At 36.5% G+C, this 13,880-nt stretch overlaps 1 long non-coding RNA gene across 5 annotated transcripts in view; it reads left to right on the top strand.

The window, feature by feature from the left end:
- 1700108N06Rik overlaps positions 1-13,880 on the top strand; it is a 67,016-nt gene that overhangs the window by 7,986 nt on the left and 45,150 nt on the right. For 4 of the 5 annotated variants that reach the window (XR_003955850.1, XR_003955852.1, XR_003955853.1 and 1 more), the window contains 5 exons: positions 1,199-1,418; positions 4,548-4,678; positions 6,210-6,256; positions 10,796-10,900; positions 11,740-11,794. This is a non-coding gene — a long non-coding RNA (RIKEN cDNA 1700108N06 gene). The remainder of the gene's footprint in view (positions 1-1,198; positions 1,419-4,547; positions 4,679-6,209; positions 6,257-10,795; positions 10,901-11,739; positions 11,795-13,880) is intronic. The other variant, XR_003955851.1, reaches the window with a different exon arrangement.

Below are 13,880 nucleotides of genomic sequence, written 5' to 3'. Positions count from 1 at the left end.
ATAATGAGATGATATATCTCATTATATACATATATGACAGAGAGAGTGATAGACATAGATATACATTTAAAACGAACATATATCAAAATTGCATTTGAATAGTCATTTTCAGAAAACTGAAAGCTTAGACAGTATGTTATCTGAAGATAATGGCAAATAAATGCTTGCACAAAAGTTACTTATTTCTTAAACAAATGTTACTAAATGACTCACTGTAACTTAAAGTAACAATAATAAACATGTCACATAGGACTTATGGTATAAAAAGAAATAATTCTATAGAATTATCCATAATCATAAAAGTTAACAATAAGGTAAATGGGATGATATGCCTTTATTAATATAAATGGGAAATTTAAGTATCAGGGAATGATACACAACATTAATTTTAAATATTATTGTCAACTTGGGAATAATAATTAGTGATAGAATCTCCAATTATGTAATTAATCATGAAAAGTAAATATAGTCTATAGTCTTAAACAAATGAAATATAAAATTGAAGTAAGTATTACTATAAATTTGTGAAATTTAAAAAAATAAGTTTCTGTGTGTGTGTGTCAAGAGAGTTACACTTAAATCCATAAAGAGCTTTCATTTCTCACTCAGTAAAATGTCAATAGTTAAAACACACTACCATCTATGAAGATGAATTCTGCAACAAAATGAGATAGTGACTAGGCAATATTTTTTGACCTTTCTTTTAAAAGCCAAATATATTTTGGTATTTTCAAAAATGAAATAAAAGTAGATGTGTATCACTGACGTTCACATACATTTACAACTGCTTTATTTGTAATATATTTCAATTGTAGAAGAAACATGCAGACAAATATGTAAGTAGAAAGACTAATACATCAGCAGAAATCAGCTGCTTCACACATGAACCAAAATGTGCACCGATCTCAAATACAACAGGAATCAAACGAAGCCAAAGCCAAGTATCTGATACCATGTGATCACTTTACATGACAACATAGGAAATGTAAATTAATTTTTTTTTGTCACAGATAATAACTTCCTAATTTTTTAAGGTGAATATATGGGAGCAAATTAGTTGAAAGAACTCAAGAAGAAATTTCTAAAGTGACAGAAATCTTCAATTTTTTTGTGATGACTGTGATATATTTACATTCTGTTTCCACTAAGGCAACCCAGGCCCAGAAATCATGTATTTTCTCTCCTTTCATGGTGTTAGCATTGGATCATCAGAGATTCATGTTCTGTAGTACCAGGAAGCATTTGTGAACACCGAAAGACCAATCAGGTGCCGATCCGATCCGATACAATCACACAAGAGTCTTTATTCACAAGTTCAAACTCGGGCTTAAGTCATGCTGACCCACAGGATGGTTTCGGTGGATAAAAGCCCCAAACACTCCTCAGGACAAGATTTTATAGGAAATATCAAGAGAAGGGTGAGTGTTTCTAGTCTGGCTAAGCATGTAATTGGGGGTGGGTCTACTATGGTCTTCATCATAATTGGCTGGCGCTAGAAGCCAAACCATAAACTTAACTTCTGTTTTCCTCATGACTGGTGATTGTTAGGCAGGGAGGGCTTGTAATATGGAGGTGCAAATTTGTTGGGAGAATAACCTGGAGAGACAGGTCTTGTGTGTCTGTGTGTGTGTGTGGCGACTGGCCTATTAGTTTGCTTGAGTTCAAATTTGGGTTAGGTTCTATAAGATGGAGTCTAAACCCCAAAAAAACTTGGTCTCTAAGTTCCACTCGGAATACCGAGATAGTCTAGAAATTTAGTCAGGGGATATTTACGAAGAACAGAAAGACAGAAGACAGAGCACAGTAGTACAAAGAGTTAAGGGCAATAATAGAACTGAAATCATTAGATTTGATAGGAACTGGAAGGCAGGGTGTTAGCATTCTGTCTAAACTCCACCCCAAAGTTACCTGGCAAAGGCAGGTAGGCCTGACCCACTATAAAAAGGGGTGCTCATCCCCTCCTCCTTCTCTTGTTCCTTTCTTGCTCTCTTGGGATCTTGCTCCCTTACTCTTCCCTCTCCCCGCCTCACCTCCATGTGGTCATGACTGGCCTCTACTTCTCTACTCTCTCTCTACCTTTCTCTGACTCTACTACTCTCTTAATTCCCCTCCCCATACCCTGAATAAACTCTATTCTATACTATATGGTCATATGGCTGGTCGCTCAGTGGGAAGGGATGCCTTGTCATGGCCCTGCTGTGACACCCCCTTCCCCCATACCTGACTACACCCCCATAGAACATATTCCTTCTCAACTTTTTATAAACACATCACAGGGAAAACAGGGAATATTGGGAGGAATAATTAACACTCATGGTCTTTTGGAAAAGCCACATGGAACTCTGCTACTATAAGAATTTCATAAAATATATCCTTCTATACATGCAAAGATTTTATGGGGGAGGCCATATTAAAAGTAATTTCCCCTGCTACCAGATTAAATACCCAGTTGCAGGAATGGGTCACCTCTTGGTGAAATGTTAGTAAATAGGTTCATAAAGACATCCCCCTTCCTCAAATTAGAGAATATTCCAAGTAGTGGCTACCCTCTGGAAATTGACAGTAGGACCCTAACGCTAAAACATCACATATTTGAATCATAGAACATGTAGACATTAATCTAGTACTCAACTTCAAGATTCAACTCTACTGTCTTCAGTGCTATGTAGGCTGTTAGAGGAGAACTGTTAGCCTCAACCTCACCCAGATGTGAGCTCTTAAAGCCACAATGACTGGATTGACAAATTAAGCCCACACTTTGAATGGTAACATACATTTCACTGGAGTACCCAAACAAATGTTTGGATTAATGGCCTGTTCCATGAGATCAAACCTAACCTTAGAAATATTAAGTACAACAAAACTTGTGGCTAGGTAAGTCAAAGTTTCTAGTGGAGAATGAAGTACTATTATTTTGTTTAATAGATATAGTATTAAAACTACTCCCAGTGACTTTCTCCTGTACCCGTAGATCAGAGTCTCTCCGACCTCTAAAGAAAAGCCTCTATTTGTTGTATTAGGTAGTAGTTAATACAGAGCCTCAAGCATTTCAACAGGAAGAATAAAACAAGCTGTCTAGTACTCAGCTGTAAATCAGACATTTATGTGTCATATTTAGGCGCAGCAAATTATCTAGAAGTGGGCCAGAAAGCTTAGAAAGGCCAAGGTTGTAGATAACATCAAGAAAACTGTTTTCCAAGCACATGGAAAATAAACATATGAATTCACAATTATGTGACAGCACACATAAGGTATGCAAAAATCCAGCTAGGAAAAACTACAGTGTACTTGAGGAAAGTTGGTATGTAATTTCACCACTAGCTGAGAAGCTATTAGTGCTTCCTAGCTATTGAGGAGGAAAAGCTAATATTTTGATATTATGACTCCTGGTAGACTCACCACACAACAGAACAGGGTTCTATTCCAAGGTAAGTTAAGTATCAAAAACTGGAGAAAGACGAAAACCGAGAAATCATCTCATAGTTGGGTAGGAAGGAAAAGGAGGGTTGAAAGGGTGTTAAATGATGGGCAGTCATATGTCCCAATATATTATGTAAAGTTTTCAAGGAATTAATAAAATATCTTTTAAAGCCTATGCAGGTACCATAATATCAAACAGTTAGAATGCATGTGCATTGTGTAATGAATTATACATTTAAAAATTGGGAGTTAATTAGGCAATGAAGGTAAACTTGATGAATGAGTTTCCTGCTTTTACACAAAGGTGCACAGAAGTCTCTGCCTCTGTCTATGTTCCTCTCTCTGCCTCTGTCTAGGTTCCTCTCTCTGCCTCTGTCTATGTTCCTCTCTCTGTCTCTGTCTATGTTCCTCTCTCTGTCTCTGTCTATGTTCCTCTCTCTGTCTCTGTCTATGTTCCTCTCTCTGTCTCTGTCTCTATTTATGTTCCTGTCTCTGTTTGTCTTCGTCTCTATCTGTCTCTGTCAGTCTCTGCCTCAGTTTCTCTTCCTCTCTCCCTCCTTCCCTTCCTGTGCTTTAGAGTTTTTTCTCCATCCACTCTTCCTTTATTCTCTCACCCTCTCCCTTTCTCCACATACTTATCTCCTTCCTTCTCCCTTTGCCCTTTTCATTCTCTTCCTTTTCTCCTTCCTTCCCCTACCATCTTCCTTCCAGTTTTTTTGTTCTGTCTATTCCAATACCTCTAGCCTCTTCCTTTATACACCCTTTAGTCTCCATTTTCTTCTTTATTCTCTTGCCTCACTACCTTCTTACCTTCTTTTTTTGTTTCCTCCTATTCCCATTCTTCACCATCTTTGCCTCCTCTGACATCCCCTTCCCCTCTTCTCTTTCTTCTTTCCTTTCATATATTGGCCCCCACTTTTTTCCTTATTTTCAATGTTTCTCTTTCTCTATCTTTTCTTCCTTTATCACCTGAGGAAACAGTAAGGCAATATTTATGATCAGAAATATGGCTTTCAATAGATACTTTTTTACTTCAGAACCCTTGTTTTTTGATAGAATACATACCTACTTAGAAGAAAAAAACTGTTTGCTTGCTAAATCACCTACTCAACAGTATTCCATTACAGCAGCCAGAATATAGCACTTCAGAAACAAAGTACCAGAGAAACAAATGGACAGCAAACATCAATTCTGAAATACATTGTCTCTGATCTATGCAGCTTGGATAGTGAATTTCTTTCCATAAATAGTTAATAAGGTATGTTAAAAATATGAGTATATATATATATATATATATATATATATATATATATATATATATTTGAATTAGTTACATAATATCCATTTAACTTGTCATGCTTTCATTGACAGACCTGTGGAGCTTGGTCCACTCATACTATTTGTGGGAAGCCATTTGAAAATACTGTGAAATTTAGGACAAATGGGTATATAAAAAGCTCTTATTTTGTGTAGTTTCAGAGACTACTTTGTAGCATTGGTGAACTATCAAGATCATTTCAAAATTAAATTTATATTTTATTCAACAATTATGTGGTTATTTTTATTTTTTCCTGGAAAGATAGATTACATATACCATTTAATCTTAAAATTATTTTAAAAGCATATATTTCTTACAAAATTTTAATTTCTCTTTAATTATTTTTGAATCCATCAAATGTAAACGGTTTCAATAAAATTGCAAATGCTACAAAACCCAAAAACCCAACCAACTACCAGATGGAACTTTTCTAAAAGGTGAAACAGAAGTATTTGGACAAATTTGCCAAGGATTAAAGTTAACTATGCTGAGAAGGCAGAAGTAGCCAACCTTGAGGAGATTAATATTCTCATAGAAAGAGAAAGTGTCCCATACATGGGAAAGATTAAGGGTGAAATGCCACAGAATTTGACTTGTGACAACAATTCTCTATTGTTTATATCTTACGGCAGCAGCTGATGTATAACTCTTCTTTGGCTAAAACAAAGTGACTGATATAAATGGACTGTCCTAATAGACATTAAAAGCAAGGGACTCTGAAGGCTTTTCATATTTCCTGGAGAAGGTTACATTTCCTCCTCTGCTTGAACACATTTTTTTGACTAATTTCAAGATGCAATGTATTCAGATATTTTCTCTAAGCACTGAATTGCTATATTGAATTGGATAGTATTCAGCTTTATTCTGTCACCTCACATATGATAAAACTCTGCCTTGATTGAAACTGGAATCGTACGTACTAAAAACTAAATTCTTGCTAGCAGAGAGATAGCCATGCTTGTAACCCGGGTCAGCAGTGAGTTGTATATTGATATGAGCAAGTTACTGGAACTTTTGCTCATTTCCCTTTTTTGGTAAAGGAGAATATCAATGAAAGCCACACCACAGGGCCATAGAGCTCTTAAGAAAGGAGGAAGAAGCACTAGGAACAGTGTGTTTCTTTTGAAGTATTACTTGCTAAGTACCAGTTCTCACAAGAGGACTATTTCCATGCTAGGCCACAACTCTAATATGCATGAAGTACACTATTGTGGCAATGCAAAGTTTTTCTCATACCTTTATTGTGATCCATTATTTCAACCCACAGTATATGATCTCCCTTAATTATCTTTACATTTTCCAAAAATGGGGTCGAATGATTTAGTGAATAATAGAGTAAAAATAATGTTCATGAGTCTTCAAAACTATGTGTTAATATAACGCAGGTATCTACTGTCTTTGGTTGAGAAATCCTAAGCCTGAACTTAATTTTCTTAATGCAGAGTATTAAATTAGATATTGCTTTCCTTAGATATCAGCTCTAATGACAAGAATAAACTGTTAAACCAATTCATTTAGGTAAGTGTATAAAATATCGATTTATTTCAAAATATCATGTTTAGTTATAAAACAGAACTCAAGATAGCCTCTACTGTTATTTTAAATTTTCAAAATGTTTTTAAAATTAATTTCGTGTGTGTGTGTGTGCACATGTGTGCATTCATTTGTGTGTGTGCATGTGTGTGTGCACGTGTGTTCATTCGTTTGTGTGTGTGCATGTGTGTGCATGTGTGTGCATGTGTGTGTGTGTGCGTGTGTGTGTGCATGTACGTGTGTGTGTGCATGTGCGTGTGCGTGCGTGTGTGTGTGTGTATGCCCGCATGCGTGTGCATGTTTGTGTATCGTAGTATGCATATGAGTATAGAGTGCTCTAGCAGCCAGAAGAAGGTAATACATTCCCTGAAGCTTTGGTTAAACATGTGAACAGGAACAGAACCTAGGTCCTCTGTCTACCAGCAAGTAGCCTTAACTATTAAGCCATTTTTCTAGCCCCATTATTTAGCATCAAAGTTTTAAAAATATTTTATTCATTTTATGTTTTTGTATTTGTGGGTGTCTATGTATCTGAACATAGTGTGTGTCATGGAACACACATATAGGTTTTAGGACAAGTAGAGGAATAGGTTCTCAACTTCTACTATGTGGGATCCCAGGAACAAAATCTCTTTGCTATGCTTGGCAGGAAGTACCTTTGCCAATTGAGCCATTTTGCTGGCCTGGATTAGCATTTCCATTGTATAAAGAGATTAAAATTAATTCTGACTTTCCACTGAATTATTGTTAAAGAACGGTAGTAGACAGCTCATAGTTCTTATGGAGTACCTACTACCATCACTCTGTTCAAGTGGGCATATAATAAACTGACTCCTAATAACTTATCATCAAAGAAGAATTTTCTTAGTGTTTTATAGATAGAAAACAACACAAAGACCCACAACTGGTCAAGGCATAGAGAGAACAAGAGGCTAAGGAATACTCAACACTAACTGGAACATATATATTCCATCTCCTCCTCTTAAGGTTGAAAGATCATTGCAGAATAAGGATGTAGAAAAATTTTAATACCCAAAATTGTGAATCACTACAGCAAGTCTTTTTCAAGACACACATATGGTACCCTCCTTAAATCTTCACAAATGCTTAGTAGGATCCATACTTTCTTCTTTCTAGCAAAATCATATCTTTGTTAGTAGGTGGTTCTCATTGCAAACAATAATAAGAAATGCGAAGGATCCATGGCTTTTATTATATATTGGTAATTTCTCATTAATTTATAAAATGATAAAACAATAACAATAATTTATTTTTACCAAAAATACTCAAATGAAGAAGAAACTATTTAAAACTTTAAGATTTATTATTATTTTATGGGTATGACTTATTTTTTTCTGAATGTATGTACACACATCCTGTACATACAGTACCCTCAATGGTTACAGATATCATTTGATCTTCTGGCACTCTATTCATAGGAGATTTTGAGCAACCATATGAGTGCTGGGAAGCTTTGTGCTTGTTTTTTTTTCCACAATCAATCCAGATTCCCTGCATGAGTAGTAACAAGTGCCCTTAGCCATTGAACCATCTCTTTAGGACAGAATAATTTTATTATATCAAAACATGATTGAAAATAGTATAATACTTGCATATGGTTCTCCATGCTCTAGCTAACCACAGGTTACATAAAATATTTGTGATACTTGGAAGTAAAATATGTTGTTTTATATACGAGCATAAGACCAAATATGAGGCTGTCTCATTAATTAACTAATTAATTATTTATTACACATTAGAAACATTGTACAGGTAAACAACTAATAAATTCTCCCTCTTGGTGAAAAACAGTCTTCATAATCTACATGGATATTGGTCGACACAGCACACACAGAAACTTCTCAGCATACTGATGCATTTCTGTCCTAGTAGGCAAGACCAAACAATGTCTTGAGTTTGAAAATCCTACAAGCTAAAAAGAGGAATAATTGTGCCGTGTTTCTTAAGTTTTCAGATTAAAATATTTGGTGCACAATTTAAAAAGAAAGGTCATGGAGAGGAATATCCAGAGGATGATATTTTGCCCCAGGAAAATGTACAGCTCATTGCCTACGTTAAATGACTATGCAACTGCACAAGAACCTAAGAGATGGTACTCACCACTCTAATATAAGGAGCACACAGCCAAGCTTTGTGCTTGTTTTTTTTTTTTCCACAAATTGCTTGGTTTTTTTTTTCCCTAAAATGTTGAACATCAGTTAGACATTACCAGAAAATAAATTATTACTCACCATCTGTCTTAGAATCTGAGTATTATATTCCCCATTATAGAAATTTAGTAATCACAACCTTAGAAATGGTTATGGAAATTCATCATTCATTTGATATATAGACAATACAGAATTGTGAGAACAAAATAATCAGCACTAAATAATTATTGTTAGAAATTGCAATAACAAAACTTCAATAATAGCTCATGGTAAAATGAGTACTATTAATTTGCTTTTCATCCTGGAATGGCAGTTGTAAAGTTAGTCACCATAGCACATTTATTCACAAAAAGACAATTCTTTAATATTAAGCAGAAGAAATTATGTTGGACACCGTTACCCACATTACTGCTCACAGTGATGGAACAATAAAAGGAGTGCAGAGAATTATCATAGGCAGTACTGTGCATAGAATAGAGGCAATAATACCTGTTCTATTATCAGTCTGTTCCTGCATACAAACTCCATACCATATAGTGTGCCCTGAATTCTACCTCACAATAATATTAATCAATTTAAAATCAGGACTTTATGGAACTGTTTTGGTAATATCAACTTAAGTTGATATTCAATGCCTTAATGCAGCTACCACTTTGTTTATCTCAGTGGAACAAAGACCAGTACAATGTGGTTCTTCTGGCCTTGATTTTTTCAGATTTCATGCCCCAGCTAGAAGAAATGACCAGTGAGCTTACTAAGAGTCTAGTCTTATAATAAACTATAAACTTTTGTGCTAGAAGAATCTAAGGATGGAATTTTCCCAAGACAGGCACCAAAACTTACATTTAAGAGCATTACCAAACTCATGGTTTCACTACATATATTTACATTTTGAAGGGAAAATACTGTGTTTAAATTCTAGCAGCCTCTGAGCACAACTTGAGGGATTTAAAAGTTTAAATGATTTACTGAGTTGATTTCCTTTGCATGATGGTGCCTTGACAAGGTATACTTTCTTTGGTTGCCTGATTAAAATCAACTATTAGGTTAAAATTGGAGCGGGTCATGTAATGAGTGTGTGAGTGTTTGACCTGATTAATGATTTCAGTGAGCTGTGTGGTGCCAAACAGGTGCAAATATCCAATTTCTGGTCACATCAAAATGGGCTAAAGAGTTTACTCTTTTGATCTGCATTTACTCTTCACAAATGTCTACTAAATTCTACGTTGTTTGATTATAAATCCACTTAAAGATGTTTAGATTTAACTAATAAATAAATGTGGCTTTTTTTTTTTTTTGCTTTTGACTAAAGCCTCCAATCTGTACCACAAACACCTCAGTCCCTTGTGCGTTCTATTCTTTTTTCTAATTTAATGTGGTTAATTATCTCTAAATCACACCTCCAGTTTATTCCCTTGTCTGACTTAGTTCTTCTAAGACAATGTTCATTAGACTCATCCATGTTTCATAAGGAATTATATACTTATTTTGTCATGTTGATACAAAGTTTTGCTACAGAGTCCCAGACTAGGTTGAAACTCAGCAAAACAAAACCACCTTGAACTTGCTATCCTGCCTCTGCTTCTGGAAGGCTGTTTCTATAGAATTGCATCAGTATCCTTGGACTATATATTGCCTGTTCTAATCTTTAGTGTTTCATGCAGAAATATTCTTTTGATATGACATTCTAGTGAATGGATGTGGTCCCAACTTCTTTGTCAAAAAAATAAAAATAAAATAAAATAAACCTGTGATGAGAATCCAAAAGACAATGGCAAGTAAAAGTACCATGTGAACGAAGCTTTTCCTTCTTCCCCCACTAAGTGATTGATAAAAGATGAGATAGCTGGATAAACTAGACACAACCAAAGTTTATACTGAATTTCAATAATGCCATGAGTGCATGTAATCAAGTAAAGATCAAAGCATTATAGGTTAATATGCTGTATGGTAGGAAGAACTTCTAAAAAAATTTTGTATTTCTTAAAGTAGCATCATTCTTTGCCTGTGGTTTCTCTTATAAATCCCACATTCTTTCTCTCAAGAAAATTACTTAAGGAAATGCATGCTCTTTGAAATGAGTACTAAATTCACCTCTCATTCATGTGGAGTAGAGTCTTAGGGATGACTTTAAGAATAATTTTTACCCTAAAGTATGTAAGTACAATCCTATTCTCTGAGAATTTACATGCAGATTCACTTACACATTGAATATATACTTAGTATAATGTATTCTTATATCTCCCATTCATTTATTTTTTTTTTTTAGCTGTGTAAGTTACTAAACAGTTTTGGCTATTAAACTTCAGTTACATATCACTTATTGCTGACTACAATAACTGCTTACTGATAGGAGCTCAGTATTGGCTGTTCCCTGAGAGGTTGTACAAGTACCTGACCAATTCAGATGCAGATAGAGCCAACCATCAGAAGGAGCCCAGGGACCCCTAAGGAAGAGGTAGGAGAAAGACCTTAGGAGCTGAAGGGGATTGTAATCTCATAGGAAGAACAATATTAACTAATTGGACCACCCAGAGCTTCCAGGTATTAGACTGCCAACCAAAGAGTATACAGGAGGGAGCCATGACTCCCTCATGATACATATGTAGCAGACGAAGGCCTTATCTGAAATAAATGGGAAGAGAGGTCCTTGGTCCTGTGGAGTCTTGATGCCCCAGCATAGGGTAATGCTAGAGCAGTGAAGCAGGAGTGGGTGAGTGGGTAGAGGAACTCCCTCGTAGAGGCAAAGGGGATGGGGGAGAAGAGGGATAGGATGGGGGGGGGGTTGTGAAGGGGTAACCGGTAAAGGGTATATCGTTTGAAATGTAAGTGAATAAAATGATTAATAAAAAATAATATTTCTTATCACTCAGAGAGCATTGCCCAAATAATGTATGTGCAAGAGGGCATGCCCCATGGTCCCAAGTGATATGATGATGTTGCTATTGTAACTTTCCATGATGCTACATCCATAGGAAACTGTTTACTATTCCTTCTTGGAAGACAGATTTATCATGAACATAATGACTAAATGACTAGAAATAAAGATTAAGCTTGGCATTATTAAAATGCCTTAAAATTTCAAGAGAATTTTGTAGCCGTTCAGGGGCCACGAAGAACTGGGTATACCTGAAAGGGAGGTTGGGAATGAAATAGGATGGGCAGGCAAGAGAAGAAGGAAGCCAAGAAAAGGTTCTCTGATCAAGGCTCAAAGTTTAATTTTCAGCTGTGTGTTTATATAGGGGAAACCCAAAGACTCATCCTTTGTTTCAGCTAGGTTGTGTTGCTTGGTTTCAGCTGGATTCTGTGGCAGAAGAAGCTCAGCAGCTCAGCAGGCAGTCTGCTTCTGCAGGTGGGCAAGGCAGGAGATTTTTATCTAGGTCAGAAGACTCCAGCCAGTTTGGTGGAAGATGGACTGTGGCAAACAGTTAAGGTCTGATTAGCCTGCTCAGGACTGAACGGGAGGGCACAGAACTTTTTTGAAAATAACAAAACAAAACAAAACAAAACAAAACAAAACAAACAAAAAACTGCCTTAGAATGAAAGCCTATCCTTGAGATGTGAATTTTCACATGAATAGAGAACCTCCTTGCAGGAGTCTTCCTGTGTGTAAGTATCTGATCACAACGGGAACAAAATAAGAAAAATTCACATGCTATGAATGTGGAAACAAACTTAGAGATCTCACTCACACAATAATCAACATTCTTTTAGACTGTACCAAGAGTTCCCCCTAATACTCATGTTCTTGGCTTTTGAAGCTATGTTGCCAAAAATCAGGGCACAACTCACTGTTGCCAGGTGTGCCATGTACAACCACTCTGGAAATCAGTCTGGCGGTTCCTCAGAAAACTGGACATAGTACTACCGGAGGATCCAGCAATACCTCTCCTGGGCATATATCCAGAAGATGCCCCAACAGGTAAGAAGGACACATGCTCCACTATGTTCATAGCAGCCTTATTTATAATAGCCAGAAGCTGGAAAGAACCTAGATGCCCCTCAACAGAGGAATGGATACAGAAAATGTGGTACATCTACACAATGGAGTACTACTCAGCTATTAAAAAGAATGAATTTATGAAATTCCTAGCCAAATGGATGGACCTGGAGGGCATCATCCTGAGTGAGGTAACACATTCACAAAGAAACTCACACTATATGTATTCACTGATAAGTGGATATTAGCCCCAAACCTAGGATACCCAAGATATAAGATATAATTTGCTAAACACATGAAACTCAAGGAGAATGAAGACTGAAGTGTGGACACTATGCCCCTCCTTAGATTTGGGAACAAAACACCCATGGAAGGAGTTACAGAGACGGAGTTTGGAGCTGAGATGAAAGGATGGACCATGTAGAGACTGCCATAGCCATAGCCAGGGATCCACCCCATAATCAGCATCCAAACGCTGACACCATTGCATACACTAGCAAGATTTTATTGAAAGGACGCAGATGTAGCTGTCTCTTGTGAGACTATGCCGGGGCCCAGCAAACACAGAAGTGGATGCTCACAGTCAGCTAATGGATGGATCATAGGGCTCCCAATGGAGGAGCTAGAGAAAGTAGCCAAGGAGCTAAAGGGATCTGCAACCCTATAGGTGGAACAACATTATGAGCTAACCAGTACCCCGGAGCTCTTGACTCTAGCTGCATATATATCAAAAGATGGCCTAGTCGGCCATCACTGGAAAGAGAGGCCCATTGGACTTGCAAACTTTATATGCCCCAGTACAGGGGAATACCAGGGCCAAAAAGGGGGAGTGGGTGGGCAGGGGAGTGGGGGTGGGTGGATATGGGGGACTTTTGGTATAGCATTGGAAATGTAAATGAGTTAAATACCTAATAAAAAATGGAAAAAAAAAAAAAAGAAAAATTCACATGCTATGAATGTGGAAACAAACTTAGAGATCTCATTCACACAATAATTGACATTCTTTTAGACTATATGGAGAGTTCCCCCTAATACTCATGTTCTTGGCTTTTGAAGCTATGTTGCCAAAAATCAGGGCACAACTCACTGTTGCCAGGTGTGCCATGTCTCACAGGCTGTCAGAGAAACCCTGAAGGCTGTTTGTAAGATGTCATGCTTGTGGTGGGCTGGGTATTTCCTAAGACTTTAATATACACAAAAGTAGCTTGTAATAATTACTTGAAATGGAGAACAATATAGCTTGAATGTTAAAGTGTTAGATGAAAACTACATTGCCATACCTGCAAAGAAAATACATTGAGTGTAAGATAAAAATGAAAGATTTAGGAAGATGATTGTGCATACTATTTAGTAAGTTGTGGAGCAGAATACACGTTGCTTGGTTTTGAGAATTCCCACACCTTGATTTTGTAGATATCAATGCATTCTTTAATTAAATACTTCTTTAAAATAGTGAATTTTATACTGATTACCCTGGATAATGCCCAGATTTCTTAT

The sequence above is a fragment of the Mus musculus genome, chromosome 5 (assembly GCF_000001635.26).
Source record: "Mus musculus strain C57BL/6J chromosome 5, GRCm38.p6 C57BL/6J".
Lineage (NCBI taxonomy): Eukaryota > Metazoa > Chordata > Mammalia > Rodentia > Muridae > Mus > Mus musculus.
The sequence above is the reverse complement of the archived record's forward strand: the minus strand, read 5'-3'. Positions and strand labels throughout refer to the sequence as shown.